Source organism: Dipteris shenzhenensis, chromosome 8, assembly GCF_047967505.1.
Source record: "Dipteris shenzhenensis isolate YYH24624 ecotype China chromosome 8, Dip_SZ_1.0, whole genome shotgun sequence".
NCBI classification, from domain to species: Eukaryota; Viridiplantae; Streptophyta; class Polypodiopsida; order Gleicheniales; family Dipteridaceae; genus Dipteris; species Dipteris shenzhenensis.
Genome location: NC_141603.1, coordinates 31,509,993 through 31,527,768, shown reverse-complemented (window position 1 = coordinate 31,527,768; position 17,776 = coordinate 31,509,993). Strand labels below are relative to the sequence as shown.

The 17,776-nt window shown below is 38.8% G+C and overlaps 1 pseudogene across 1 annotated transcript in view; it reads right to left on the bottom strand.

Annotated features, from left to right (window-relative positions):
• Positions 1-15,460: 15,460 nt before the first annotated feature.
• LOC147899383 (flap endonuclease 1-B-like) overlaps positions 15,461-17,776 on the bottom strand; it is a 134,801-nt pseudogene continuing 132,485 nt past the window's right edge. The window contains exons 15-16 of the transcript XR_015541408.1: positions 15,715-15,875; positions 15,461-15,594 (exon numbers count right to left, since the gene is read on the bottom strand). The product of XR_015541408.1 is annotated as a flap endonuclease 1-B-like (transcript). The remainder of the gene's footprint in view (positions 15,595-15,714; positions 15,876-17,776) is intronic.

The following is a 17,776-nucleotide window of genomic DNA, read 5'->3' as shown; positions in this document are numbered from 1 at the left end:
ATACCCACTGTTTGGACAAGAACCTTAGCGGTTTCACGCAGTATAGTTTCCATAAAATTTCTCCGAACAATATGGAGAGAATGTGATGATTCTGTAATCCTTGAAACTTTTATAGATTCATTCCACCTTGTTTGTTATGGAAGTCTTTCGTTTTCCCTCATTGATTCTCTGCAATTATTTATTTACCTTGTTTTGAGAGAGCAAGCTTTTGTTATACGAGTTACTGAACTTGTAAAAGGCTATGTTTGGGCGAGAAGAAAGGGCAATCGTGTAGAAGGGAACGAAATCAGATGTTTCATGTTCGGAATTGCGCGTATCTGAATAGCTAGCTTAAACTCCGTTGTTAGAGCAGGGCATTACGGTCAACTGAGTGTGGTTTGCTGTCCTCTGAGTTGGATGGGAACTTCCATTATGTGCTAGAAATGCTGGCGAACGGATGTGTCTAGCAATTTGAGGACCAGATGCGCATGGCAACCGAGAGGAGGACGCTCTTTGTGAGTCGAAGGTGTTCAAAAGTTCAGGTCTGCGTGCCGTTGACTACATGTTTTTAAATCCTGATGGAAGGAGAAGTGAGTGACGGATGGGTTTTCCAGTTTGGGATTTGATTGAATTGTCAATACGATGGTCGGTAACACGTTCCGTCGATTGACATGCAAGCGAGGGGACATGGGAATCTCTTGCTCAGGCGGGCACTGGAGAGGGGCACGTAAGGGGTCAGGTTTGAAGCGGACGCGGCTTGCACTCACAGAAACAACCTACGCAAAAGCGACCGGACACGGGCGTGGAAGGGGATAGGAGCAGATTTGGACATAGCAACTGAGCGAGGAGGAGGACGGAGTCAGGAGATTGAAACACAAGTGACAAAGCTGCAAGGTGGAAGAGCCGTGCTGCCGTCGTGGCCTGTTGCAAATATTAGCTAACGATCGTGCAGCGTCTGCGAGTGCTTGCGATTGAGCATTCAAAGGGGTGTGACAGCCGGTCATGTTCTGTGTGGCAGAGAGCCGACCTCGATTGACTCGATCGGATTGTCGTCTTGCCATCTCTTAATGGCGACCATTCGTCCAAATATATGGAGTGGGTGGTGCAGATGGGGAGTGAGATTCGTATGTAAAACGAAGTTGAAGAGCTCTAAAAGCTCGGGATCGCACTGAGTCTGTGTGTACTTCGAACTTGCTACGATAGTGCCGACATTGCCGAGTTTCGAAATTGGAAGTTGTAAACGAAAGCTCGTGTTCTACACTGTAACTACACAGAGTTCAAACTTCAAAGTCGAATTGTCGATGAGCAAAAAAGTTGCTGCTGCAAAACGCATTCCTTTACTGCAACGGCCAAAAACGCATTACAGAGTTCAGAGAGTCCGATTCCCACAACAGATCTCCAGACTCCGATCTCGAGGATACGATCATGTAGACGCCGGACGGAGATTTTCATGTAGACGGACAAATCTCGATTCTCCACGAGAAAGGAGGATACGATCATCTACACATTCTACAGACTCCCGGCATGAAAACCGACCGATTGCAATCGGAATCCTATCACGTGCCCATCAGCAACCCACCATGAAAGCCGATTGCATCAAAGTCACTCCGATGACTCCGATGAGTCCGATCACCGCAAGCCCATTGCAAACTCCGATCATCACGAGCCCATTGCTCATCATCCAAGTAACTTCGATCACCATGAACGGCGATCGGATCAAAGTAAAAACTCCGATCATCATCCCGGCGAGTTGCATATTCAAAACCTCCATGATCCCACCATGAACAACAAAAACTTAACGCCGATCATCACGAGCCGATTGCAAACTCCGATCGGCAGACCTTGGAAGATGTGCCCAACTGGCACGCGATTGCTGATGGCGTGATTGAAATTTGCGAAGTGCATCATGGGAAGCGCGTGCATGCTCTTCGTCGTCTTCTTCTTCTTTTACACTTTGAATGAGACAAGGAGATTGTTGTATTGTGTTGCATTTTTCATTTTTCATAAATTTATCTTGTTGTTGCAAGCCTGCCAATTTTTAATAGTTGGTTTTGGAAGAACGTGGGCAAACAGCAACTGCACTTCGAGGGTCCACTTACCTCCTTGCAATCACCACTCCACACTCCACAAAAACAACACAAGACAAAAACAACACAAGACAAACCTAATGGAAGCACCTCTACCTCCTCGGGTCCTATTGAAAGCACCTCCTTGCAATCACCACTCACTAGTGTACAAAACAAAGCAAATGGAAGCACCTCCTTGCAATCACTATTCACTAGTGCACAAAAACAACACAAAACAAAGCTAATGGAAGCACTACCTAAGATTCATAATGAGCCTTGTTCTTCCATTAACAAGCTTGTTCTACCATTAATTTTCACTTACCAAAAAACATATCATATATAATATACGAACTTTATATGAAAAAATGAAAAATTTCTCCATTTCTCCTTTTCATTTGACATTAAGATTTTCCCAAGGTAAACCAGTGACAATGAAATCGATGTCAGATTTAGGCACTGAATGAAAGGCACAAATGAAAGAAAGAAAACGTCCAAACTTAGTTGCTTTATGAGAGATTCGATAAGTAAAAATCGAGACTAGGCTATTACACTAATAATTGGATTCAAGCTAGCTTAAAGGTTTGTTGACACTCAAGATCTTTTGCCAAGGAAAGACACGTTGCAAGAGGTTGACATGTTCAAGGGTGGCACATTGGAGAGCACTTTTCATTTTAAGAAAGGCTACAAAATATTTATAGCCCCTAGTATTAAGGCTAACATGAGCCTTTTATACAATAATCCCTTATTTCATGGCAAACTTGTGGCAAGCAAACATTGGAACATACAAAAGAATAACAATGATAGGCTTCAAGCTTTGATTTCAGATATGCATAAAACATACAAAAGAATAACAATGATAACTTTGATTTTAGATATGCATAAAACTCCTATATCTGTATGGGAATGGACTTATGTCAACCTCATGTCAGACCTACTATTCCCTAAGCGACCCATTACTTTGTTCTAGATACTACTTGGCATATTTTTGAAGGCTATCAAGTGTCTAGTCTTGCCTACCTCAACCCACTTCATGGGTGAAGCTTCCTAAAGTTTCGAAATCTTGCTTTTGCAAAGCAAGTTGATGGGGGGTTGCTTGGGGATGCCTTTCACTAAGATACATCCACATAATTTATCTATAATTTCAAGTTTTGGATGGCATATTGACAAACTTAACTAATGTATGCTTTAGCAATACTATGACTAGCTAGCTTTGTATAATTTTTATGATGAGCATTTAAAGGTGGACCCCCCCCACACCTCTGTCTGTCTGTCTATCTCTCCTTGCTTCTCTCCTTTTGCCTCATAGATTTTGGCTTTTTTTCACCTTTTTGTTCACCTTTTTCTCATTGCTTATGCTACTTTTGCAAAAGAACATGCCCAGTCCAAACATGTAGCAAAGTCTAAGGGTTGAAGATGAGACATATTACGAGTAGGAGAACGATTTACATGCACAAGATCCTACTTTGTCAATCCTCCCAAGTGGTAGTTCTTCTCATGTTTTTTTATTAGAGGGAAGATGCATCGTTAACATCTTAAATGAAGATTCTTCAAGGTGAAAGGAGAAGCGCAAGTGCATGCTTTTCTCATAGCTTTGCATTTATATCCCTTCTAGTCAAGTCATGATGCTTTTTATTTTCTTCATAAACTATGCCGAGGACTCATTGCAGTTCATTTGAAGCTTATAAACTCAAATCTGAATGTACTTCTTGATACACTCATTGAACAAGTATTATCACTTATTAGGCTACACTTGGACACTAATCTACCATCACATAGACTCCAAGGACATGCTTAAGATTCATAGGATGTATTGGACATTGTGTTCAAAGCTAAGGCAAAATATGAATGAGTGATATCACTTATTGGCTACACTTGGATATTAATATCATCCATCACATAAAGTCCAATGAGCATGCTAAATGTCCATGGGATAAATTGAACATGGTGCTCAGAGCTAAAGCAAAGAAAAAAGAAATAAATCTCAAAATTAAGTGTTAAGGGCTTCAAATGAACTTTAATGAGTCCTTGACACAATTTTGTGAACAAATAAAAAGCATAATGACTCAATCAAAAGGGATTAGATATGCAAACATAGGATGCACTTACAATTCTCCTAAAGAGCATGCCTAGAGAAGACAATGCATTGACAATAACCTTGAAGATTTTTTTTGATCCAACATTGAGGGATGTGTGTCATCTCTACAATGTGCAAAAGAAAGGGAGATGAAGGCAACTATAACAACAACTATTAACTATGAAGAACAAGCACTCTTCAACAAAGCAACTAAGAATTGTTACCATTGTGAAAGGATGGGCCACTATTGATGTGAATGCAAATTGAAGAACAAGTCAAAGTTCAATCATTGTAAGAAGCTAGGATACAAGGAATAAGGTTTTACAAGGTTGTAGATTTAAGAACCAAAAACCCAACTACATAACAAATTCATCAAGCAAAGTGGAGAATAGATAGAATGTTCTAAAAGTTACAAGCTTTACCACCTTTTCCCATGAATTTGTAAAAAAGGTTAGTAAATGAGTAAACCTAAACTCTTTTATCTCAACTCACATCTTCCCACCTAAAAATAGTTATGTTGGCACTCAGGGGAGATGATGATATACCATGATACCACACTCTACCACCCACCTCAAATAGCATATTGCATTTGAAGTCTATAGTAGAATTTTACAACCATTGAAACAACCCAAGAATGATTGAGAATAAGACGTATAGGAAAAAATGTGAAAACTTTGAATATAAAAGAGTTTACAACAATTGAAACAACCTAAGGATGGGTGAGAACAAAATGTATAGTAACACAGTCTAAGACTTTGAATGCAAAAGAGTAGTGCTTGGAATCATGCATAACTGCTTAGAATGAATTGATAGTCTCGCAAGCTTGCAATACCAGCGAAGCGTAATGCCAAGAATGATAATTACTAAAGCCGACATTGGTGTAATAATGCAAACGATCAACTTCGAAGTTTGGAAACTTCACATTTGGTATATGTGAGGATGTAGGGTTTGTGGTAGCTTACTTGTTGTAGGTTTGATGCGTGTTTTGGCGACACTTAGGCTTCTTGTCAAATATGTGATGGATTCATTATCAAGCAGAGCCTTATCCGGAATAGGCTTCTCAAGCCAGTTGGAGGAAAGGTCTAGCAAATTGGCTTTGCTAGGCTTTCTGGCATACTTCCACCAAGGTGGTTGTGCGATAGACTTAACCTTAATAGCGCGACACTATCACACTTAATCTTCCCAATTTTCCCGATGTTGGTGGTAGCCCTTAAAACCCTAGCGAGAAGATTGGAAAGTATATATTAAGTCAATTGAAAATTTAGAGACATGATAATCGGTAACATGGAAATGCTCTCTAACAAAGAGTGCATGGACAAGGGCATGTGATCAATTGAGATGCTAATAGATCTTATGTATACTATTAAAAAAAACCCATAAGTCTCACTTACTAAAATGCATGCATTACATAGGGACATGATATAGTGCAGTTTTAAAACCATTAAAATGATACGTGTTGCCTAATCAAAGCATTGGATTACTGTTGGTTAACCAAGGCATGTTTTAATCCTACGCTATGGGGTGATGTACTAGATTAAACGGTCTAAAAAATATTTTTAAAAAGACGTTGGATATAAGGTTGGCTGAGTCATTTTAAAAAGGTGCCAATTCATACTTTACAATTAGAAGGTAGGGCTCCTTGTTGAATTGGTCGGTGCCTTTCATGAATACTAACAAGGAATTATATGGACTTCATCTTTTTCCTTGAATAATTTTTATCAAAATGCACTAGATTTAAAGTTGAATACAAAAGAGTGGGTCACAAAGCAAAACAAACTCTAAATCAAATCAATAAGACACATCGTAAGGGGTTGTGAGGGACCTTACAAAAGAACACATTTAATTGGTAATTGTAAGCTTATTACCACACTTTTCATGGATTGTCACCATGAGATAAACATAGCAATGGAGTATAACAAGTACAAGTACAACATACATTTCAAGGTGATGAAATTGAACAAAATATTGAGAGAAAATCCTATACTTGGTGCAATTTTGTTTGTAACAATAAATTTTTGATGTCCTCTGTGTAGGAATATCATATAGATTAATTCAACCCATTGTTAGGTCCTCGTTTGGTCACATAAGAAAACAAATTTAGTGGAAAAGACATTAATCATTCTTGGAATTTCTTGCATAGTTAATTAAACTCACATGGTTATTCTTAGCTTATAGAATGTAGACAATTATAGCTTATAGAAAGTAAATAGGTGCACCATTATAAATGGAAGCAAAACGTATTATGAAGCTTGGTTCAAGGACGTAAGCTTGTAAAGCAATTAAAAGTGTGAGCCTAAAACGTTATGCCAAAAGGATGATCAACCGATTTGCATGCTTTCCTTGATGATGATAGCTTGTTGGCATTATTCATTGAAACAATCCATATGATGTGTTGGATAAAAACAAAGAAGTAATGCCTCTATGAAGACCTTTATAAAGGGCCATGTTTAAGAAATCAAATAGAGAGTGATAATATATAATGTTTTGTTAGTACCATGAAATAATTATATTAACTTATGATCATGTGCTTGGACTCACCCATGTACCCAAAAAAGTGAATGTTCACACGTGCTTTTACGAAGGTAGGTTGTACCAATAATGAACATTCTTAGAAGTAAGTATTTACTTGATCATATTGAGTGTAATATAAGATTATGCTAGAGATAGAAATGATGTGAAAGGAATAAATATAATTGAATTCAATTGCATATGTGCAGTAGTAATACATGACCTTGCAATATATTGCAAGTTTTATGTTTCTTAATTCATATGTTGAGTTTGTGCTAATCGAAGGAATGCTATGATTAAATCAATGAAGACACGTTATTTTGTGTAAATTAGATAATTGGATCTTGTGGTTTTTATATTACATTGGAAACATAAAATCAACTCATACACTATACTAAAAAAGGTATATCATTCAGGCATGCCATTGAGGCAAAATCAATGACTTGTCAAATTTTTGTACACAACAAATGACTTTCAATTGAAAGAAAATGCTTAGTCCAAAATATGTCCCAAAGCTATTTGAACGATAGTTTTATTTGCAAAGTAGTGAAAGACTTTGACAATGGCCAAGGCATGAAAAGTAGTAAAGGCAGTGGTTGAACATGCCTTGGATGGCCATATTAGAACTTGACTTCACTAAGGTTTGAGATTTGTAAGGGCCTTGTATTTTACATTATGGATAAGCAAGCTATGAGTCTAAGGAAGGCAGCAACTTGTATAATCCTACCGTGGGCACGTATGAAAAGTCACGTAAGTGGTGCCCTTTTTTTTAAAGAGGAAAATGCATTTTCTAATGCTATGGCTTATATGTAGCAAGATTGTTTGATTTTTCATTTTAGTCGTCATGAGTAGGCTCAAAGTAGTGTGTCACACTCTAAGATGCTTGTCAGATAACTAGTAGTGATGCAATTGAAAAGCCACATAAGAATTTACTTTTTGGATGCTCCTTTAGCAAGTTAAATATGGCTTGATTACCATGATTTTTGAGTCGCTTTTATTCCAATAAAGATTCAACTCTCTCTCATGTGTGCATGTGTGTGTGCGTGTTGCCCAATTGCACGCACATGCACACAATACCCTGTCAGATAACCCTCCTCGTCTGCAATCCCAAAGACAATGCTAAATGGACTTCTCGATAAAAAGACAACAAGGGCAAGTAGGAGATATCCCGAACATGGACCTGAATTGATTTACTACAATCCCTCTGAGAATGGAAGCCAAAAGAAAAGAGTGATTTTTCTATTCTTGAGTGATTCCAGAGTCTCTTTTAGAAGGATTTTTGCAAGTTAGCAGAAATCTGAAAATTCTCCCAATGAGGAGCTCTGGTGGGCTTCTAGCCTCTGAGGTTGAGTTGAAATCTCAAAGAATTACTTATAATGTATGGTGTACTGGAAGAAGAGGAGGCTCTTCTCTTGGTTTCTTGCATCAATCCACTCCCACTCCTCGGGGTCCCATGGCGAATACTTTATGGGACACCTCCATAGAGTCATATCCTCCATGAACCCAAGGGACAGCGACGATAAGGATTAGGGTCTATGTACCAATCTGAAGTCAAGAAACACAACCAAAAACACTAACAGGCTTAGAACAATGTTTGTAAGGATATCCACATCCTTGGACCTAGACAACTTCCCTCTAGAGTGAACATAAAAACTAACATGGCATCCTTGTCTAAAACTCGTCATAGTCCTATGACCTAAAGTGGGATACTTGACCTCGTAAAAGCCCTAAATCCAAGGGGAGAAATGGTGAGGCATGTCATATGACAACACAATCCAAGGGTATGGTTGCATCAATTTTCTCAATTCTCCTTTCAATTCCTCTTAGGTGAGTTACTAAGCCGCAATTTGCGATCACTCGGAGGGTTTTAAAAATCATTCTAAGAACTCATAGAGGAAGCGGGACCTCTCTCCATTTAGACCACCGCATATGATGAGAAGTACCAAGAGGTCTACCATGATCGTCAAGTATGCTATCATTCCACATTATAGGCACCTATTAATCTCTTCCATAGAAGAGTGGGAGACTCTCCAAAGATTTCTCCTAAAGCTACCCAAGATTTCAGGATGGTAGCCATAAGAGGGGAGGAAGGATTCCTAAGATGAATTGAAGTAAAAATTGGCCTAGTATTATCCATCCAATCTCCACCTATGGAAGGAGAGTAGGACTATATGCATCAAGTGAAAATTGTGTACTACCATCCATCCAATCTCCACCTATGGAAGGAGACCAGAGGATTGTACGCATCAAATAAAATATTCCCAAAGTTCTAGCCCTAACAACATCCCTCTAACCACAACCTTGTAAATCAAGGCCCTGCATTACAAGTTTGGATCAATTATATTGAGGCTCCTTCCCTCTTGGGGAGAATCACAGTCTCCCAAGCCACCTTAGCTATGATACACACACACATGCACACACACACACACACACATGTATATATACATATATATATATATATATATATATATATATATATACATATATATACATAGATATAGATATATATATATACATATATATACATATATATACATACATATAGATATATACATATATATATATATATATAATATATACATATATATATATATATATATATATATATATATACATATATATATATACATATATATATATATATATATATATATATATATATATATATATATACATATATATATATACATATACATATATATATATACATATATATATATATATATATATATATATATATACATACATACGTACATATATGTGCATGTTCATGTGCATATGTATGTGCGTGTGTGTGTGCCCTCCCTAAGTGAATCAGCCATAATATTAAAGTCCTAAATGCCATGCAGGGTAGAGGTAACATGTTCTCCAATCATCACTGGGGGCCCAAGCTTTGTATCAAAATTTGTCCACTAAATAGTTATGCACGTCCATCGTTTTAAGGAAAACCCTATAGCATGCATTGGGACACTGTTGGTCCAAGACATCAGGTTTCCATGAGCATGTTGTGCATCCATGTCGAAACGGGACCAGGCTAGGGCCCTAATTCATGATGGTTCAAAGATTCTTTCTAGGTGTTATTGCATTTGGAATAGCACGGCACCTTGTTTTAGGGTGCGTATTCCTTTTTTAAGTGCACCTTGCATCACTAAATTTTTGATAGGGCAAGGATAAGTCCCTGGCTCCGTGACCCGTAATGGGACAAGACTTGGTATGAATCTAGGTCACTAAGGGAACAAGATTTGTAACAAATCTTATCCACAAAACATTTATGCACATCCACGTTTCAAAGACAAACCCTATGTAGCATGTATCAAGACATTGTGGGTCATCGACGTTGGATTTCCATGGGCATGTTGGGAATCCATGGTCAGAATAGGACCCAAATTTGCAAGCCTCTAATTCATGATGGTACAAAGATTTATACTAGGCTTTATTGTATTTGGAATAGCATGACGTCTTGTTTTAGGCTATGTATACCTTTTTTAAGCGCACCTTGTATTATTGAATTTTTGATACGGCAAGGCTAAATCCATGGCTCTATGACCCATAATGGCACAAGACTTGGTATGAGTCTAGGTCACTAAGGGACCTAGAATTTTACCAAATCTTGTCTACAAAATAGTTCTTCATGCCCACTTTTTAAAGCAAAACCCAATGTGGCATGTATTAGGACACTATGGGTCCAGGGCAGCAGGTTTCAATGGGCATGTTGGGCATCCATGGTCGAAACGGGACCAAAATTTGTAGGCCTCTAATTAATAAATATTATTATAAGTTTTATTGCATTTGAATTTTGGAGTAGCACGACGTCTTTTTTTATGGTTGTATCCCTTTTTTAAGTGCAATGTGCATCACTGAATTTTCGATAGGGTAAGGCTCCTAGCCATGCAAATGGTACTCGATGGACATGATAGTTTGTTTGTCCCAAAAAACATCAAAAAAGGAGGATCTCAACCCATCTAAGCCCAAGCACTTGGCCTTGAGAAGAACAAGAAGTGCAGTCCCAAATTTCGGATTGGTGAAAGTTGCATCAAAGTAAAGCTCTCATGTCTAGTTTCACCACTACTAACTTCTTATCAGAGGCCAACATCTTGTCTAATAGTCCCTTGTCTCCTACTACTAGGGATGGAGTGATAGAAATCACTAACATCTAACATTGTTGTTGCCATATGTGAAGGAGATGGCACTATGCCCTGCATATGAGACACCCAATTTTTGTAGCATTGCCTCTATGAGGCCGTCCTCTGCATACAAAGCATTCAAAATCCTACTGTATGCAAAACTATCACTTTTTCTTTTTGGAGTTTATGGAAATTCTTTTTGGATCAAAAGTTATGGCTTGCCAAAATTTGATCAAGAAGAAGGGGGCTATTGTGCTTGTAGGGCATTGTGTGCCTAGGTTGCATTGATGATTGGACTACCATGTGTGGTATTGATGATGTGGCACTCTCACATATCGATGATGAGGTGGTAGGCTATTGACATGGAATTACTAGTATGCTACCTACCACATATCAGTTATTGGGATACCTAACCTATCGCATGTCATTTAACAAGTGTCAAATGCTCAGGTGCCTTATCTACCTCGTGGATTGGTGCCACTTGTCAAAATCTCAAGCCTTCTTCCCTTACTTGCATGTGATTGATGCATTTGACACCATGTCGTTGGTGTTTTGCTAGTTGGCATCTGATGTACTCATGTGTAACTTATTACCATCTAGGTTAAGTGCTTGTAGTAGTCATGTTGTTTCCAAGTCATTGGTGGTTGCTTGCCTTTATGTCACTTAGTTGTCAATTCTTTGGCTATTGAAGTCTCTTTGTGATTGTTGTAGACTATCTAGTTCCTTGCACATCAGTGTAGATAGTATGTAGATAGCTTTGTGTCTATATATTAGACTATAGGAAAAGGCATGCAGACTATAATAGTATTAAATATTTTTCTCTCAAAACATACAAAGGATAGGAATTCACGGTAGATGGCAAATGATAAAGGTAGCCTTTTGCACACAATGAAAACTCAAACTCACAAAAAAAGATCATAATTAAGAAATCTCTCTAAATCTCTTCACAAACACTATGCCTCATCGGAAGGCATGACCAGGTTCAGATAACATGTTGAAACATGAGTACCTTAAGTATCTATGGTGTGCCTAGGTGGATGAATCCTAATTGCACACATGATGAAGAGTTAGACTAAATAAGCATAGACTCAAGTTCAATCAAGTTACAAGATTGAGACTTGCACTCATAGAGACACTTGGGAGTTAACATATTTTATTGCATGAAAATGACCTCCCTTTGATAAGAGTGAATTACATTCTTGCATTGCTTGCTCACATGTGGGATAAAGCCTCCTTGCCATGTGGTAGCATGCTCTTGCTTCCCATCCTTTACTCATGCATGAAAGATACATCAACCTTCCAGCATTGTTCATTTCATCATATAAGGACCACTTAAGAAGAATTATTTCCTCTATGCAATGAAGCACAAAAATGTAGATACCATGAACTAGGGGGATAGCTCTAGACCCTCACACTCACCACATATACATAAGACAAAATTCCATGTGTCATAAATGCCTAATGCCATTTGAGGCTTCATTCATGCCTTAGGCCATTAGACCTCATTTATCCAAGTGTCCAAAAGGGCTTGTACAGGTGTACAATCCCAATAGACGCATTGAGTGCCCAAGAGCTAAGATCGCATACATGGAACAATTTCTTTGGTTAGACATTTGTGAACCATAATGTGACGAGTTTGGCCATGGAATGACCTATTATGCAGTTCACCGTAAAATATGGTAGTCTTTGGATAAATGTAGTGAATATATGTTTGTCTTAGTGGGTGATGGGGCCCCTATCTTACCAGATTCTGCTTGAAGCTGTCGGAAATGTGGCCCTACAAATTCCCTAGAAAAAAGGTATGAGAATGTCCACAATGGACATGTCCCATTTCACAATGTCACCACCCAAAATGTCCTCATCCATACTGAGGTAACCAAGATGTCAAGCCTGATTACCTTTGTACACAATGAATCGATTTGCCACTAACCTACACTTCGTCTTTGCTACAAGACCGCTTTCCAATGACATTTGAAGTGACATCTCTAATAAGGGACAAGCATCCACATTCCACCAACACCTGCATGCTCTTGCTTTTCCAATAGGCCCGAGGTTGGCCTATGTAGCGTGTGCCAGTGTCCATATATGACAATGTATCCCCAAGCAATATAACATGTGTCATGCCACATGTTTCAATGACAATTATGCTAGCCATTTTGACTTTCAATATGGGCAACACAATGGAGGATGACAAAACTCTTGCAAGCCACAGCATCACAATAGAGGATCCTTTTAAAGGCTTTTTCAAGGGTTCAAAAGTAATGGCAATACCTTCATGGAGTTGAAGAGTCAACATGAACAACGACAATAAAAATTATTGAAGCAACACACAATATTTAAAGTTAAAACATGTAATGAACACATGACATAGATTAATTGATAGATTCATGAACTTTTCTCATAAGTTATAGAGTTTCAAGATTCTATGTGCTCTATTTTGCATTTCACCATGCAAATAGAGGCCATGGCTTGCCATGGGTTTCACACTAGTTTAGCCTCAAACATCAGAACACAACGTGAGAACATAGAAGAAATTTTGTTAGCGAAATTTTTGAAAGGTTACAACAACATTTCAGTGAAACCGAATGGCGTAGTTTGCTACAATCTAGCGAAAACGTAGATAATCCCCTCAATTTTGATGTTCTTTTACAATAGAAGTAGCTCATTCACGCTTGATCTAGGGCTTCTTAGAGGCGACACACTCCCTCCCACACCATCGATAATTGAAGCAATAACATAGTTGGCCTTTGTGTTGGCTACTTGCTCAAGCATAGAATTGCAAGCTTAAGCACTCTACATGGAACATGCAAGTCTCAACTACCACCAACTCGGCCATCCTTCTGCAACCTTATCACTTAGTTCATTAGATTCGAGTCCTCGTCCCCAATGTACGAAATCAGCTTCTATCCTATGAGGAGCTCTAGAAACACCACCCTGAATCCGTATACGTCCATCTTTTCTATGTATTTCTTACTAGAGTTGAGTTTTCGCGAGGAATTTTCAAAAAATGACAACTTGCCAGAGATAATTCCAACAAGCCCATAATGTGCAACCAGAGGTATTATACCATCATTCGAACAGAATGTTCGTGGACTTCAAGTCCTTGAGGAGAAGGCACAGATTTGATCCCCAACGCAAGAATACGAGCCCTTGAGTTATACCCAGAGCGATTCGATATCATTTCAACCAATCTGGCAAGATCATGTTCCTATGGAGTAAATCGTAGCGCACTCAGTAGGAATAGTGGGAAGGAGATTCTAGAACTTACTTGGTTCCAAGATTTTGTCTCGTGTTTGAATATGAATTGAGAAATGGGATTCTTGAAGACCTGGATTGCTAACTAAGTTGTCCCTGCGAGCATGGATCTAAAAATAGTTGGAAAGAGACCCTTCCGTGACTTACCTTGTTTTTACGAGATTATTTTTGCAACAACGCTCTAATTGGATCCTATTTCTTCATTCCTCATAGGTCGTTTTGTTCGAGTAGCTATACAAGACACACACTTTGGATCCTATTTCTTCATTCCCCATAGGTGGTTTTATTGGAGTAGCTATACTAGATGTACACTATTCGAATGAATGGACTACAAACTTAATGTTGTTCAAGTTAGGGGTTGGTTGTTCGAGGTGTTTCTTGCCCTCGTCTTGGTAGAAGCTCCATCGTCCTTGATAAGCTCTTCATATCCATGATTTGGGTCGAAATTATCTCATTTTTTGTCTCGTTCTTATTTTTCTCTCTTTTTTTGTTGTTCTTTTCATCGGGTTGCCTCCTTTTGGTCCTTATTTTCTTAGGCAACTCGCTTCTTGGGCTGTTTTCTCCTTAGCCCTTCCCCCATTTTAGGTGGCCTCTATTTGTTATTGGAGCCATGCTTCCAAACAACTTGCTGATAGTGCAACAAAAAGAAAACACAATGACACTTTACGAAATACAAACAACAATTTAGCATTACAACAAGCTACTATCGACAACATATACAAAGCTTGAGTCACTAGACACCATTGCCTTTCAACTTATTAACATTGAAAACTACAGAAAAGAGTCTACAAAAGATACTCTCCTTAAAACCTCCTTAAGACTTTATCCAGGAAAAGAACTACCAAAAACAACTCACAATTAATTAGCCAGTAAACATTCAAGCAACCTATGGAAGAAGAACGCAAAGCAACAACAACAAAGACAACTACAACGACATGAGAAATAACGATGATAGTGACAACAAGATAATAATAACAATCGCTGAAGGAATCAAACAATCTCATATGAATGCTTTCTCTTGTACTCTAATGTTCGTGTTACATTGAGCATCACACAGTCAAACAAGGATTACAAGCCATCTGAAGAAATAATATACGAAATAAGTTTCATTAGGCTAATCATAGCTTCAACAATTTAATGCGTTAAGAAGTGAACTTTTATATATATGGCAATGCATTGCACTAGTAATAATTTGACATTTTTGGTAGCTACATAAATTGATGCACACGCATATCTATATCCACTGACAGGTAACGACATAATTTTAAGATCCTTGTCCGTGGGAAGCAAGAGTGAAAAGAGGGGGGGGGGGGATTTCTCCACAATTACGAAAGGAAAAAACATCATTTTTCTATTCAGCTGTTGCTTCACAGCAAGAAGCACAACCCTCCCTGCTTTCAACCCATTTTCCGTCTTTGCCGTAGAATCTGTAAGCGTACAAAATTTTGAAACTAAAGACTCCCACAACAAAACGTCCAGCCTCAGATATGACAGTTGATCTTCAAGAGACCCAACAGACAAGATTTCCCACATCGCTGGTCGAGATTTCTTGAGCTACCTCTCCCTCTGATCCACATACTTTTCCATCCTGTCAGGATAAAACTTACCATTTCAACCAGCTAGATAAGCAACTAAATGCAAGAAGCGTCTTTATTTTTTGCATTTATCCTACAACTATATATTTGGAGAGAATACAGAAGAGGAGAACCTGGAAAATGATAGGCCTTTCCCAGAAAAATGCCCAGCTCACAGATGATAAGTGCTGCATTGGAAATGTTGCGATTTGCATGTTTCCATGATTTACAGCAACGAAGCAGGTCTCATGGACATCAGATACTTGTTCTCAGCATTTTTAAGCCTCTCTATGGCCTGTACTCAGTAGAAGTAACAAAAAAGTGAGCATTGATATTGACAAGATAGAAGCAATATATTAAAGGAAAAAAGAATTGACAGATGTATCTTTTCTGTGAATGCATTGTTCCATATGCGGTGCACCTCTGACCATGACATGCCACTAGCATTTTGAAATTAAGTCTCACCTTCCTCAATGACGCAGTCAAGCTGGTGAGCGTATTGCACCAGCACAAGGTACAGAATATATGGAGCAAAGCAAGGCAATAAGCCTAGATCCCTTCCCCACCCACTCCACTCCACTACCTAAATAATCTCCTAAGATCCCTACGCCAAGCTAAACCATCACTCCTACCTTATTTCTGTGCTGCTGCTTGCAAAATGAAATCTGTCTCTATGATCCACAAATTTGTGCCCTACGGTGAATATGTGTGAAGGAAGTATGAAAACGTGCACTCTCTCTCTCTCTCTCTCTCTCTCTCTCTCCCTGAGCACAGTTTAACATTATTATCATGCTGAAGTTTGCAAATAAACCCTAATGTCTGCTCTTGCTTCTATAAGGTCCCATGATGCTTTATCCTGTGCACAGAAGTATGTGACTCGGAAAAACTTATTTCATGAACCTCTCCTACATGGGAGACTCACTCTCAATGGCCCAAAACGTTTCATTACTCACCATGCAGCAACACCCCTCTTTGAAAAAAAGAAGGAAATTTACCGTAGACAATGATTCATATTCAGCATGTCATGAATAAACAAGCTTAGTATGTCACAGAAGAATCTGGTCCAGGACCTAGTTAACTGCAACCTGGCATCCATATCATAGGCCTTCCTGCCCATGGCCATGGTACTACAGAGGCTAGGTCATCTACTTGTATGCAGTATTTCACTGCTGCATCTCCTGCATATCACAGCCTAGGGTGAGCAGTTTTGAGAAGTATTTCAAGAATTATTGAGTTGGTCTCTATGCATTCCTAAGTGTAGAGCAGTGGGAGTCATGAGGTTTTTTTTTTGGGGGGGGGCTAAGTGTGAGTGTTTCAAGAACAATTTATGCTGGCGTTTTATGTTTTCATAAGTGTAGAGCACCAAGTGTTGGCCTGTGTGTGTTCCCAAGTGGTAGAGAGTGTGTGAGTGTGTGTGTGAGATTCCGTGCTAGCCCTCGTGCTCCCACGCTACAGCTGCTTGTTTCTCCCTCAGTTTGACACCCTCAAGGTTCCTTTTGACGTCCGTTTTCTGTCCATACGCTCTGTCAGAAAATCCGAAATTTTTTTTGTGTACTGTCAAAAATCCGTACGATTTCGTCTGTACAGTCAGAAAAATCCGTACAGTCTGTACAGTTTGCTTGTCAAGGAAAAAAAAAATTACTGTTGAAAATCCGTATGATTTTGTCCGTACAGTCAGAAAATTCAACACCATGAGAAGACTTTTGCTCCTACATCCAGAATGACAACCATCTGGTTAGTTATAGCCATGGCTGCAAATTTTCAATGGAATGTTCATCAGTTGGACATTCAAACAGCTTTCCTTAATGGAGACTTATTGGAAGAGGTTTATGTCAAACAACCTCCGGGCTTTCAAATTTCAGGAAATGCACTTCAGGTATGCAAGCTGAATAAAGCTTTGTATGGGCTGAAACAAGCCCCACGTGCATGGTATGCCAAAATTCATGCCTTTCTAACCAGCAAGGGGCTGCACAATAGTCCAACATCAAGAAGGATGGGGGGGATATTTTAGTCATCATTCTTTATGTAGATGACTTACTGCTCACAGGGTCAAATGAGGATAATATTGCAGATTTTAAAGCTGAATTGCAGACCACTTTTGACATGTCAGATTTGGGGCTGCTACACTTTTATTTGGGGATCCAGTTCACTCAAGAGAAAAGTGGCATCGTTATGTCTCAATCCATGTATGTGCAG